The sequence below is a fragment of the Hermetia illucens genome, chromosome 4 (genome assembly GCF_905115235.1).
Source record: "Hermetia illucens chromosome 4, iHerIll2.2.curated.20191125, whole genome shotgun sequence".
NCBI lineage: Eukaryota > Metazoa > Arthropoda > Insecta > Diptera > Stratiomyidae > Hermetia > Hermetia illucens.
Window position 1 is genome coordinate 84,091,906 of NC_051852.1, and position 14,221 is coordinate 84,106,126.

Consider the following 14,221-nt stretch of genomic DNA (forward strand, 5'->3'; position numbering starts at 1 on the left):
CTCAAACTAACTACCTTTTCCACCTTTAACACATCCTGCAAACCAAATGACCCAAAAACCTTTTTGAGCTTATCACAGCTCGTAGCCATCACTAAAAGCCTTAACGGCAAAAAATCAACCGGACCAGATGACATAGCAAATATTGTCATTAAAAACCTACCTAGAGCATCAATGAAATTCTTTCTTGCAGTCTTCAACAACTGCATCAATAATGGTTACTTTCCCACTAGTTGGAAAGTAGCAAAGATAATCGCATTGAAAGGCGGCTCCCACAAACCACAAAACTCCTCCTCTCTCCTCTCCAACTTGGGCAAGCTCTTCGAAAAAGCATGGACAGTGGGATTAGTCCAACATTGCGATCGGAGAAACATTATTCCGAACCATCAATTCGGGTTCCGGACAAAGCACGGGACCCAATACGCACTAAGCTACCTTCACAATTCAATGAGTAGCAGACTTAACGTCAATAGCAAGCCCACAGTAGTGTGTGCATTAGACCATGAAAAGGCGTTTGATTCCGTGTGGGTCAAGGGGCTCATCTTCAAATTAATCAGCCTTGATTTCCCTATCCCGGTGATCAGACTGATAATAAGTTTCTTCAAAGATAGGCATTTTTACGTCAGCGTGAGAAATGATTATTCCGATCTCCTACTTCTGGAGTACCACAGGGATCCATTTCAGGACCCACACAACAGTTTCACGGCCGACGCTCCAATCCCAGAGAGCGGCACAGAACTATTACAGTTTGCTGACGACACGCTTATTTTCTCGTCGAGCCCGGTAATGCAGCTAATGCTATAGAGAAATACTTAATAGATCTCTGCAAGTACTACCAGACCTGGGGGATAAAAATCAACGAGGCCAAAACACAGGTTATTACTCTTCGGAGAAAATCCAGATACTTGGGATCTAGATCTATCCACAGAAAAGCTAAACGTTTAACGCTACGCATCGGGAATACCGTAGTAAACAGTTCACAACAAATGAAATACTTGGGAATACTATTTCATGAACACCTACGATTCGACCCCCACCTTAATCTTGCTCTCAGCAGAGCACGCGGTGCGCTAAGTAAAATCTACTCTATTCTTCGTAAAAGAGTAGGGCTTTCCACTAAATCTAAACTGACTCTATACAAAGTCCTCATAAGACCGATTGTTTGCTACGGAGCCCCTACATGGATCTGTTGCTCGACCAAAGCTATGAAGAAGTGCGAGTCCTTCGAGCGCAAAATTTTGAGATACTGCGTCGGCTTGTCGAATAATTGGAAAACCAAGAAGTGCGGCCGCAACGCCGAAGTGTACACGCGAGCAAAAGTTAAACCTCTTCGAGGGTTCGCTTTCAACCTGTTAGGAAGATTCTTCGAAGAATCACCCCAATCTACCCATGAGGCAACTTTATCTGGAGGGTAAGCCAAATTGTGAGCTCTGCATTAAAACCCGCCATTGTCTCTCTCTTCGACACTCCTTGCCTGGTAGCGGTGCACAGAGGTTAAGCGCAAAATTGTAAGGGCTGTAAAAACATTAGTTATAAGAATTAGATTTAAGTATTATTTATTAGATTAATAAATAAATAATTAAACGCTGCGCATGCAGTGAGATTGGTGGATTTGTAAACATTATTAGAATAAAAAAAAATGATCAAAATTCATATTTTCTTGTTCTGCACTGCTCATGTAGTGGTTCAGATCATCTCCAAAAATGGCCCACATCTCCGAAAAATATAAAGCAGAATTCATCTATGATTTTCTCAAAGCGGGCGAATTGTTTACGAAAAAACGATTGTGGCAATTACTATTGCGAACCGCTGGGTTCCTTTGTGTCCTCATAGGTTCATGATGCTGGTCACTCACCGTTAACTAGCCAGGACCTCTTTGTTCCATCGAGAAGACCATGAGAAAAAACCCATATTTAAAAAAACTGGAGACCGTCGCGCTGGCATATTTTGATGAAAACGGATTTTAGTCATCATTGATCATATCACACGGCGAATTCCATAAAACAACTACGTTAGAGGAAAATAGCCCTTTACTTCCATCATCAGGAAATTCGTCTGATTTAAACCCAATGAATGGAATGGATTACAGAAGCTACTTTACACAGTACACAATCGCTGCATGTCACCGCTACGTCTCATGGGGTAGGTAAGGAAAGTGCGGGAAATTTGCAGTCTCGCAGATTACTCACTGAGGAAGCTATCACCACACTTGGCAGTTAGGTGTAAAATGCAAATCCATCTAATGAGAAGAAGAACAAACTTAAGGTTCGGTACGGATAACCGCGGGAGTCGTCTAATTTGGTGACTAGGACAGCACGGCGTCGAAACCGCTAATCGTGAGGCGGTTCGACGTCTAGGAGCTACGATGACCGGGAGCACTGTTCCGCCTACCGCAACTGTTTCGCCACGATCTGTGGCGACCACTTCAGCAGATTCGCATAGGCAACGATGAAGTGACTGACGAAATTAACCTCTTCATCATCCGCACCTACCACCAAAAAACAGCGGGGGCGGGTACAACCTCGTGCCGGACCTCGTTGCACCAGCGATTCGTCGAGCATTTCCCGCAAATCGACCACGCAACTGTGCAGCGAGTCGCAGACCTGAGCCGCTTTATTAGGCGCAGCGACACAGTCCCGGTCATCATAAGGGAGCGTGTTCAACTCATCGCGAGATCATCGCGGAAATTGGTGAGCAAGAGTCGATGGGGGCAGAGAAGGTGGCATCAACAACACCACACCGCACTGCGGGCAACAGTTTCACTAATCGCCGAAGCACTCTTCTTCACTGTGTTGCTGAAGTCTCCGCTGAGGTTCGGCTGGAATTCTAAAGAGATAGAATTTTCGGAAATGGATCTATCTATGCTCTATACAAATCCAGCAATTCATCGAGCTGACACACTTGATATCAAGCTGTATGTTGGTACTGATGATCACCTTAGAAGTCTGTTGCGAATAGTGGACATGTTCAGCCGTGATATTTGAATGGAATTCGGATTAGACAAATGTCGAATCCAAGCCTTCCGCAAAGGACTTCACGAGCCGTATGCCGGACATGGTATTGGTGACTTCCATATTTAAGCTGACCGAGGCAGACTTCTACAAACACCCAGGAATTCTACAAAGAACCTATGTTCGAGTTCGTGATCTGAAGGATGCTCCGGTGTCTGAATTCCTGCGACGTGCACACTGCTACACGTGCTACAGAAATCGCATCTCTCGGGAAAGAATAAAATAAGCGCATTCTATATATTCGCTATCCTTCACACGCTTATGCATTCGGAATATCGCCGTGGACGAAGGCCGATCTGGAAAAAGTCCAGCGGCGAATACGGACATCATCATCATCAACGGCGCAACAACCAACATCCGGCCTAGGCCTGCCTTGATAAGGAACTCCAGACATGCCGTGCCGTGGAGCGGATGAACCTGGCTCGTGACATCGGAGGTAGAGGCGTGGTTGACGTGACGGCACAACATCATCGCCAAGTCGACTCGCTGCGAGCTTATTTTTACAGCAAATAGCAGGCGAGTTCATTGCATGCGCCTGTCTGTAAGGAAGATTGTGGGCTGACTCCACTCAACTTGAAGGATCGATTTTTCAATCCTCTGAGTGGGGTGAAAGCGGCGGCGTGGTCGCCACCCGAGCTCAACATGAAACAACGGGTGGAGAACGACCAGTGCAGAATGTGTGGTTCGGGGTTAGAGAAGTTGAACCATCTCATTTCTGGCTATACTGTTTTGGCACCGGTGCAATACATCACCAGGCATAATGCTGTATGTAAGGTTATCCATCAAAACCTTGCATGCAGGCATCACGGGAACATGCCCAGTTTACCGATATTATCCGTAAGCAGTACTTGATAGTTCTGCTGATAGCATGTATTGGCACCGGCAAGTTCTGACTGATCGCCATACTCTATATAACAAGCCTGACGTACTGTTAATTGACAAGACCGGTCGCTCCGTGCATATAATTGATGTTGCTATCCCCCATAACAGCAGCATCGAACGGAAATACATGAAGAAGAAGAAGGTGAACTATGAGCCTCGGGAAAACAAAGAAATTTGACGTTTCGAGCGGGTGGTTGTAGTTTCCATAATATTGTCGACTGCAGGTAGTGTACCTAAATCCCTCACGGCTTCCCTTGATGTCCTGGGACTTTCGCACAGTCTGGTTTAAAACACGCAGAAGTACACCATTCTGCATACATAGTCGACGTTGCAGGGAGGGCGGATTCTCCCATTGACCCACCACAGGGCGACTACCATCAGCGCCCCTTTAGTTTTTAAGTAGGTAGGATCGTTCGAGCCTAAATGCTTGGCACTTAGTGCAAGTATTAGGTAAAATCCGGTATCTGCCGAGATTTTGATAGCTCGGAGTAATAATAATAATCGTTGGCGCAACAATCCATATTGCATCAGGGCCTTGAAGTGTGTTAGAGCACTTCATTCAAGACAATGTGGTTAGCATTACGCTCGCACGAAATTATTACCCTGATTTGACTCAGGTACACATTCACAGCCGAGTCGACTGGTGTCCGACATCCAGTCACGATAGCAACTCACTCTGCCACCGGTGAGAAGCGCGACCTTCCGCTATGTAGCCCAGCGCTCTAGCCACTTGAGCCATCCGGACACATGATGAGGATGATCCAGACCGGAAAGTCTATAAACACAATATCTATGTAGAAAAAGAAGAGGAAGCAGACCCACCTGAGATGGAACGATGGCGTAGGACAGGACGCCAGGCAGCTTTTAGGGACATCGAATTGGAGGACCTCAGCTTAAAACTGGAATGTCTGAAGCTCGTTACTAAGGCAGGCCTAGACCGGATACCGGTTGTTGCGCCGTTGATGATGATGATGAATAAGTTTAGAGCCAGGAGCTTTATTAGGATTTATTTCAATTTCTGTCCTCAGTTCATTTAGCTGGTAAATGGTAAACTTTTCTGGTTGGTGTAAATCATGCTGACGCTTGTGTTTTTAGAGCCTAAAAGGTACTTTCTAGATGTTTCGTTTTATCCTGTGGAGAACGAATCCAGTTTCAATTTTGCAGTTTAATAGGAGGAATTGATTTGTTGTCTCTTTTTTTTTGGATTTTCCGCAGCCTTCCATAATGAGTGTGTATGTATGTGTTGAAAGACTCGGTTGGATATTTATTGATTAACGCCTTTAGCTTAAAATTTTATTTAAATTTTAGTGTTGGTGGATCCCGTAAGGTGCTTACAATATTTTTGTTTGTGGTTTAATACTTGGGCATCTTTTGGATTGGCTTTTTTCAGTGCTAAGTTGTGATTTTGGATGTTCAATATTGCCGAAAGTAAGAATGAGCAGTGGGAGTCCTCGCTTATTGATTATTGGTTCTCCCTTTTCATTAGAAGTTTTTTCTTTTTTCAATATAATTTCTGTGTCTAAGATCTTAAAATCCTTTTCCTTCAGGTCTTCTTAAATATCATCTTTTTAACATGTTGCCCCTAGTCATAACCTTGAGAGGCCTATTATTTTTGTACGTGTACCATTGTTTTTTATCCATGTTCAACCTTTTGAGAGAGCCCTGTAGTCGTTTATCTCTACAGTGGCTACCTCCACACATCATCGTTCAAAGTAATTATTTAATAGTCCTCCTGGAATTAGACTTCTAACTTTGACGTGCTTGTCGATTCCGCTAATATTACTCGACGGAGAAAGTTCGTTGCATTTTGCACTTTATTAATTTTCATGACTTCTTGACTAATAATTTCAGGTAACGAGTCTGCTTTTTTTAAGACGGTTTTCTGTTTGCAGGATCCAGTTGGTTTCTTTAGCCAGTTCTTCATCATCTGTGGAATGTATTGATTCATTTGCACTAGTGCTGCCTCAATTTGCTGGCAGTAAACTAGCCTGAGATGTTTTCTTCCTCTCGTTTTCCTGAGCATAGCATTCGGTTTTTCTTCCTTTGGTATTAGTGTTTTGGGTTACGCTTTTCATCGAAAACCTATTACAAAGGTCGATCATCATCATCATCATCATCAACGGCGCAACAACCGGTATCCGGTCTAGGCCTGCCTTAATAAGGAACTCCAGACATCCTGGTTTTGCGCCGAGGTCCACCAATTCGATATACCTAAAAACTGTCTGGCGTCCTGACCTACGCCATCGCTCCATCTTAGGCAGGGTCTGCCTCGTCTTCTTTTTCTACCATAGATATTGCCCTTACAGACTTTCCGGGTGGGATCATCCTCATCCATACGGATTAAGTGACCCGCCCACCGTAACCTATTGAGCCGGATTTTATCCACAACCGGACGGTCATGGTATCGCTCATAGATTTTGTCATTGTGTAGGCTACGAAATCGTCCATCCTCATGTAGGGGGCCAAAAATTCTTCGGAGGATTCTTCTCTCGAACGCGGCCAAGAGTTCGCAATTTTTCTTGTTAAGAACCCAAGTTTGCGAGGAATACATGGGGACTGGCAAGATCATAGTCTTGTACAGTAAGAGCTGTGACCCTATGGTGAGACGAAACGTCTCACCATAGGCTCTTTGTAAGCTGAAATAGGCTCTGTTGGCTGACAACAACCGTGCGTGGATTTCATCATCGTAGTTGTTATCGGTTGTGATTTTCGACCCTAGATAGGAGAAATTGTCAACGGTCTCAAAGTTGTATTCTCCTATACTTATTCTTCTTCTTCTTCGTGTTTGTGTTTGACCAGTGCGGTTTGATGTTGTTGGTTGATTCGTCTTCGGTGCTGACGTTGACATCATATATTTTGTCTTGCCTTCATTGACGTGCAGCCCAAGATCTCGCGTCGCCTGCTCAATCTGGATGAAGGCAGTTTGTACATCTCGGGTGGTTCTTCCCATGATGTCGATATCGTCAGCATAGGCCAGTAGTTGGGTGAACTTGAAGCATTTACCTCAGCATCACGGATCACTTTCTCGAGGGCCAGGTTAAAGAGGACGCATGATAGCGCATCCCCTTGTCGTAGACCGTTGTTGATGTCGAATGGTTTTGAGAGTGATCCTGCTGCTTTTATCTGACCTCGCACATTGGTCAGGGTCAGCCTAGTCAGTCTTATTAATTTCGTCGGGATACCGAATTCTCTCATGGCCGTGTACAGTTTTACCCTGGCTATGCTATCATAGGCGGCTTTAAAGTCGATGAACAGATGGTGCAACTGTTGTCCATATTCCAACAGTTTTTCCATCGCTTGCTGCAGAGAGAAAATCTGATCTGTTGCTGATTTGCCTGGAGTGAAGCCTCTTTGGTATAAGCCAATGATGTTCTGGGCGTATGGGGCTTCCATCGGCTCCTGATGACTTATGAATTTTTAGCCGATGAATTGCATGGACTGTTTCTCCTAAAGTTGGTGGTGGCAGTATTTGTCCATCGTCTTCAGTTGGCGGGACCTCCAACTCGCCGATGTTCTGGTTGTTCAGTAGCTAATCAAAGTACTCAACCCAACGCTCCAATATGCCCATTCTGTCGGAAATCAGATTTCCCTCTTTGTCTTGGCAGGATGAGCATCGAGGTGTATAAGGCTTCATCCTGCTGACTTGTTGGTAAAACTTCCGCGCCTGGTGCGGTTGCTCCCTGTACTTTTCTAGTTCACCGACTTGTTGGTTCTCCCAGGCTTCCTTTTTCCGTTTGTGAAGTCGCTTCTGGTGGTCAAAGGGTAGTATAGGTCCCGGGGCGAAACGTGGATTGGTACCCACGATGGAGCATAAAACCTGGGAAATGCCTGCTGAACCAACACCAACAGCTCTACTACCAAACCCTATCTCCACCTCCACGTGGTGACCGTTGGGAGCTCTTTCTTGACGAAAAGCTGCAGACGGAGAAGGATGAAGGCGAGTCTCCCGCGCCTAAAAACGGGACAAATTGTACCAATTGGTCCTCCAGGTTGGGGGTTGGGTAGGGCTGACAACCCTACACGGAAAACAACCTGTTACGAAGCCACAACAGGAGCCTCGGATAGGACGGATGTTAAAACGACGGACCCGGCAACGACAAAGGAACAACGATTTGCGCATTTTCTCATGGAACGTGCGCTCCCTGTACAGAGATGAAGCTGATAAGCAGCTAGCCGATACCCTGTCCCAATATAGGGCCGATGTAACAGCGTTGCAAGAGATGCGATGGACAGGGACCGGTTTCCTGGAGAAGAGCCACTACACCATATATTATAGCGGCCATCCAGTAAACCATGTGCTCGGAGTAGGTTTCTTAGTCAGCCAAAAAATGAAACCTGCTGTTATCGGCTTTGAAAGTATAAGCGAACGGCTATGCACTCTGCGCTTGCGAGGCAAGTTTAGAAATATAAGCCTCATAAACGTTCACGCCCCTACAGAGGAGACTGCAGAGTCGGAGAAGGATACCTTCTACGAGGCAGTACAAAGAGCCCTCGAAGCCTGTCCCAAATATGATATCAAAATCATACTTGGGGATTTTAACAGCCAAGTAGGGAAGGAGCCCGTATTCAGGCGATACGTTGGCTCCCATAGCTTACACGAAAAAACAAATGATAACGGACTGCGGACTATTCAATTAGCAGGGTCACACGAAATAGTTGTTGGAAGTACCTGGTTTGTGCGGAAAGCGGTCCACAAACATACGTGGGCCTCTCCAGACGGGACCACTTTCAACCAAATTGACCACGTGTTGATCGAACGCCGCCACCTCTCAGCCTTGATGAATGTCAGAACATATAGGGGGGCTAATATAGACTCGGATCACTATCTCGTTGGCATGGTGCTCCGAGCTCGAATAACAATACCACCTAGAATCCCCTCTGACAATCAGGTGAGAGTCAACACTGAAGCCATCCACAACACAACCCTCCGCGACACCTATAAGAGGGAAATGGATGCCGCAATAACCGCAGTCAATAGAGGACCTGGAGATGAAGCATCAACTAATGATCTTCACAACCACCTGGAGAACGTTATCATGGATACGGCCACAAATATACTTGGCCCCAGCCGCAAAAGGAGTCGGAACGGCTGGTTTGACGATGAATGTAAGCTAGCAACGGAACGGAAGAATGCCGCATACCGAGTAATGTTGCATTCTCAAAGAACGCGGGCACGCGCAGAGACTTATCACGAACTCCGTCGAGCGGAGAAGCGACTTCACAGACGGAAAAAGGAAGCCTGGGAGAACCAACAAGTCTGTGAACTAGAAAAGTACAGGGAGCAACCGCACCAGGCGCGGAAGTTTTACCAACAAGTCAGCAGGATGAAGCCTTATACACCTCGATGCTCATCCTGCCGAGACAAAGAGGGAAATCTGATTTCCGACAGAATGGGCATATTAGAGCGATGGGTTGAGTACTTTGATGAGCTACTGAACAACCAGAACATGGGCGAGTTGGAGGTCCCGCCAACTGAAGACGACGGACAAATACTGCCACCACCAAGTTTAGGAGAAACAGTCCGTGCAATTCATCGGCTAAAAAATCATAAGTCGCCAGGAGCCGATGGAATTACAGCCGAATTGGTTAAATATGGAGGCGACCAGTTACACCAAGTGGTTCATCAACTTGTGCTCAAGGTATGGGACAGCGAATCAATGCCTGACGATTGGCAGCGAGGCATAATCTGTCTCATACATAAAAAGGGAGATATCACACAGTGCAGCAATTATAGAGGTATCACGTTGCTGAGTACCATCTATAAGATATTCTCCACTATCTTGCTAGGCCGGATAGCCCCATACGCCCAGAACATCATTGGCCCATACCAAAGAGGCTTCACTCCAGGCAAATCAGCAACAGATCAGATTTTCTCTCTGCGGCAGGCGATGGAAAAACTGTTGGAATATGGACAACAGTTGCACCATCTATTCATCGACTTTAAAGCCGCCTATGATAGCATAGCCAGGGTAAAACTGTACACGGCCATGAGAGAATTCGGTATCCCGACGAAATTAATAAGACTGACTAGGCTGACCCTGACCAATGTGCGAGGCCAGATAAAAGCAGCAGGATCACTCTCAAGACCATTCGACATCAACAACGGTCTACGACAAGGGGATGCGCTATCATGCGTCCTCTTTAACCTGGCCCTCGAGAAGGTGATCCGTGATGCTGAGGTGAATGCAAGAGGTACGATCCTCTTCAAGTCCACCCAACTACTGGCCTATGCTGACGATATCGACATCATGGGAAGAACCACCCGAGACGTTCAAACTGCCTTCATCCAGATCGAGCAGGCGGCGCGAGATCTTGGGCTGCACATCAATGAAGGTAAGACAAAATACATGGTGGCAACGTCAGCACCGAAGACGAATCAACCAACAACATCAAACCGCACTGGTCAAACACAAGCACGAACAAGAATAAGGATAGGAGAATACAACTTTGAGACCGTTGACAATTTCTCCTATCTAGGGTCGAAAATCACAACCGATAACAACTACGATGATGAAATCCGCGCAGGGTTGTTGTCAGCCAACAGAGCCTACTTCAGCTTACAAAGACTGTTCCGCTCGAAACGTCTCACCATGGGGTCAAAGCTCTTACTGTACAAGACTATGATCTTGCCAGTCCTCATGTATTGCTCGAAAACTTGGGTTCTTAGCAAGAAAAATTGCGAACTCTTGGCCGCGTTCGAGAGAAGAATCCTCTGAAGAATTTTTGGCCCCCTACATGAGGATGGACGATTCCGTAGCCTACACAATGACGAAATCTATGAGCGATACCATGACCGTCCGGTTGTGGATAAAATCCGGCTCAATAGGTTACGGTGGGCGGGTCACTTAATCCGTATGGATGAAGATGATCCCACCCGGAAAGTCTATAAGGGCAATATCTATGGTAGGAAAAGATGACGAGGCAGACCCTTCCTAAGATGGAGCGATGGCGTGGGCCAGGACGCCAGACAGCTTTTAGGGATATCGAATTAGTGGACCTCGGCGCAAAACCAGGATGTCTGGAGTTCCTTATTAAGGCAGGCCTAGACCGGATACCGGTTGTTGCGCCGTTGATGATGATGATGATCATGATGAAGTCGCTTCTCCGCTCGACGGAGTTCGTGATAAGTCTCTGCGCGTACCCGCGGTCTTTGAGAATGCAACATTACTCGGTATGCGGCATTCTTCCGTTCCGTTGGTAGCTTACATTCATCGTCAAACCAGCCGTTCCGACTCCTTTTGCGGCTGGGGCTAAGTATGCTTGTGGCTGTACCCATGATAACGTTCTCCAGGTGATTGTGAAGATCATTTGTTGATGATTCATCTCCAGGTCCTCTGTTGACTGCAGTTATTGCGGCATCCATTTCCCTCCTATAGGTGTCGCGGAGGGTTGTGTTGTGGATGGCTTCAGTGTTGACTCTCACCTGATTGTCAGAGGGGATTCTAGGTGGTATTGTTATTCGAGCTCGGAGCACCATGACAAGGAGATAGTGATCCGAGTCTATATTGGCCCCCTTATATGTTCTGACATTCATCAAAGCTGAGAGGTGGCGGCGTTCGATCAACACGTGGTCAATTTGGTTGAAAGCGGCCCCGTATGGAGAGGCCCACGTATGTTTGTGGACCGCTTTCCGCGCAAACCAGGTACTTCCAACAACCATATCGTGCGACCCTGCTCATTGAATAATCCGCAGTCCGTTATCATTTGTTTGTTCGTATAAGCTATGGGAGCCAACGTATCGCCGGAATACGGGCTCCTTCCCTACTTGGCTGTTAAAATCCCCAAGTATGATTTTGATATCATATCTGGGACAGACTTCGAGGGTTCGTTCTACTGCCTCGTAGAAGGTATCCTTCTTCGGTTCAGCAGTCTCCTCTGTAGGGGCGTGAACGTTTATGAGGCTTATATTTCTAAACTTGCCTCGCAAGCGCGGAGTGCATAGCCGTTCGCTTATGTTTTCAAAGCCGATAACAGCAGGTTTCATTTTTTGGCTGACTAAAAAACCTACTCCGAGCACATGGTTTACTGGATGACCGCTATAATATAAAAGGTCGATCAAATGCAATAAAAGGTTCTGCCATCTAGAATATTACGAATAGCAATCTCTAGTAGATACTTGAGGACCGCATTGAGAGTACCATTCATGCTATTGCTACTGAAGTACACCAGTACCAAAAATCTGATGTCTGATGCGTCGATTGGCGGACCACTCAAATAAGAAATGTTCCGTTTATTCCACTTCCTCATTCAGGTTGAACACGTATGATCTTCTAATACTAGTAATGTATTATGGTCAATCAGAAAGTTCAAAAAAATTCTGTAAGTCTTCCTGTTATTCGACAGGATAAACTTTGTAGTAAGTTTCTTTCGATGCGACAGGAAAAATTTGCAAAATTTAGACTCTACTTACCCTTTCAGGAAGTTTTTTGCCAATATTTGATAGCAGTATTAGCAAATCTTACTGATACTTCAATTGCTGGTTCCGGACCTGGAACGGGGAAAATTGAACTCTTCTTTGCTAAGATCTAAAATTTCATTTCCCTCTACAACACAGCGACTAGGTACTCAGAGTAGTGACCTTGGAATAGACTTAAGTCGGTTTCTACAAAACTGAATGATTTTCGAGGTGATAAAAGGACTGCTGAACGCACTCAGTGCAGCTTGATTATGGTTGCAGACTGCAATTCTTTTAGTCTTTCGTCAATCATGTTGTCATGCTTGATTGCTCGTGCATCGCATATACCCTGAAAAATCGTTTTATACTATCCCCAGGAAAAAGGCCACTTCTCGTTTTTATCCAAAAGGCAGATTCCTGCTCCTTAGTCATCGGTGCAGAAGACCGGTATATTCCGCCATACATTCTTCTGCTAGTCTTCCTAACTTTCTTTACCTTTGGGTATAATTTAATATCTCCTACCAAACAGATATATGAGGATCTGAGATTCAGACTAGATTACAAGAACAATCCTTCCAATGCTCTCTGCCTCTCACGTCAGTGGTTTCCTCATAAAGCTAAACGAATTAGCTGTCCTCATTGCCGTGTTTTGCTGCACATCGAATAGAGCTATACTGGATGTCATGCAAAGCGCACTGATAATACCCAGATATACAGTTCTTTGTATGAGACTAGCTTATACATAGTGTGTATGAGCAGTTACACTGTGAGTGTTTATATACGAACTAATAAGGTGTTGCATTTCGTTACTATCGACTTTGAATCTCAACACAGTTACTCGCAACGAATGGTATTTTTATTTGTGTAAACATTTTATTCGAATTGCTAAGCGAAATATCCTTTAACTTTTATTGCCATTGGAAGTCCACTTTGTTTATGTGTAATAATATTGATGGATGGGATTCCTCGGAATCTTCAGGAGCGATTTGAACTCAACCAATTCGGGATGATAGTCTTCATGTTTCCTATAGATTTTGATGCGTGTAAGTAGAAATCATCATCATCAATGACGCAACAACCGGTATTTGGTCTATGCTTCCCATAGTAAGGAACTTCAGACATCCCAGTTTTGCGCCGAGGTCCAGCTCGTCTTCTTTTTCGACCATAGATATTGCCCCTATAGACTTTCTGAATCATCCTCATTCATACGGATCAGGTGACCCGCCCACCGCAACCAGTTGGGCCCGGATTTTATCCACAATCAAATGCTCGTGGTATATGGATTTCATCGTTATGTAGGCTGCGGAATCGTTCATCCTTATGTAGGGGGCCAAAAATTCATTGGAGAATTCTTCTCTCGAACGCGACCAAGAGTTCCCATTTTTTTTTTTGCTAAAACCCAAGTCTCAGAGGAATACATGAGGACTGGCAATAGCATTGTCTTGTACAGTAAGAGCTAATGAGAGAGCTAAGAGCTAATGTCTCGTTGTCCGCCGTCAGGCATATGGACTCACTGTCCCACATCTTGAGCATAAGTTGATGAATTGCTGTGTAATTGGTTGCCTCGATATTTAACCAATTCGGCTGTAATTCCATCAGCTCCTGGCGACTTATGGGTTTTAAGCCGATGAATTGCACAGATTGTTTCGTCCATGCGTGGTGGTGGCAGCGTTTGTTGGTCATCTTCAGTTGGCGGGACCTTCAACTCACCGATATTGTGGTTGTTGAGCAGTTCATCAAATTACTCAACACATTACTTCAATATACCCATTCTGTCGGAAATCAGATTTCCCTCTTTGTCTCGGCAGGATGAGCATCGAGATGTGTAAGGCTTCTTCCTGCTGACTTGTTGGTAAAACTTGCGCGCCTGGTGCGGTTGCTCTCTGTACTTTTCGTGCCTGCGTTCTTTGAGAGTGCAGCATTGCTCAGTATGCAT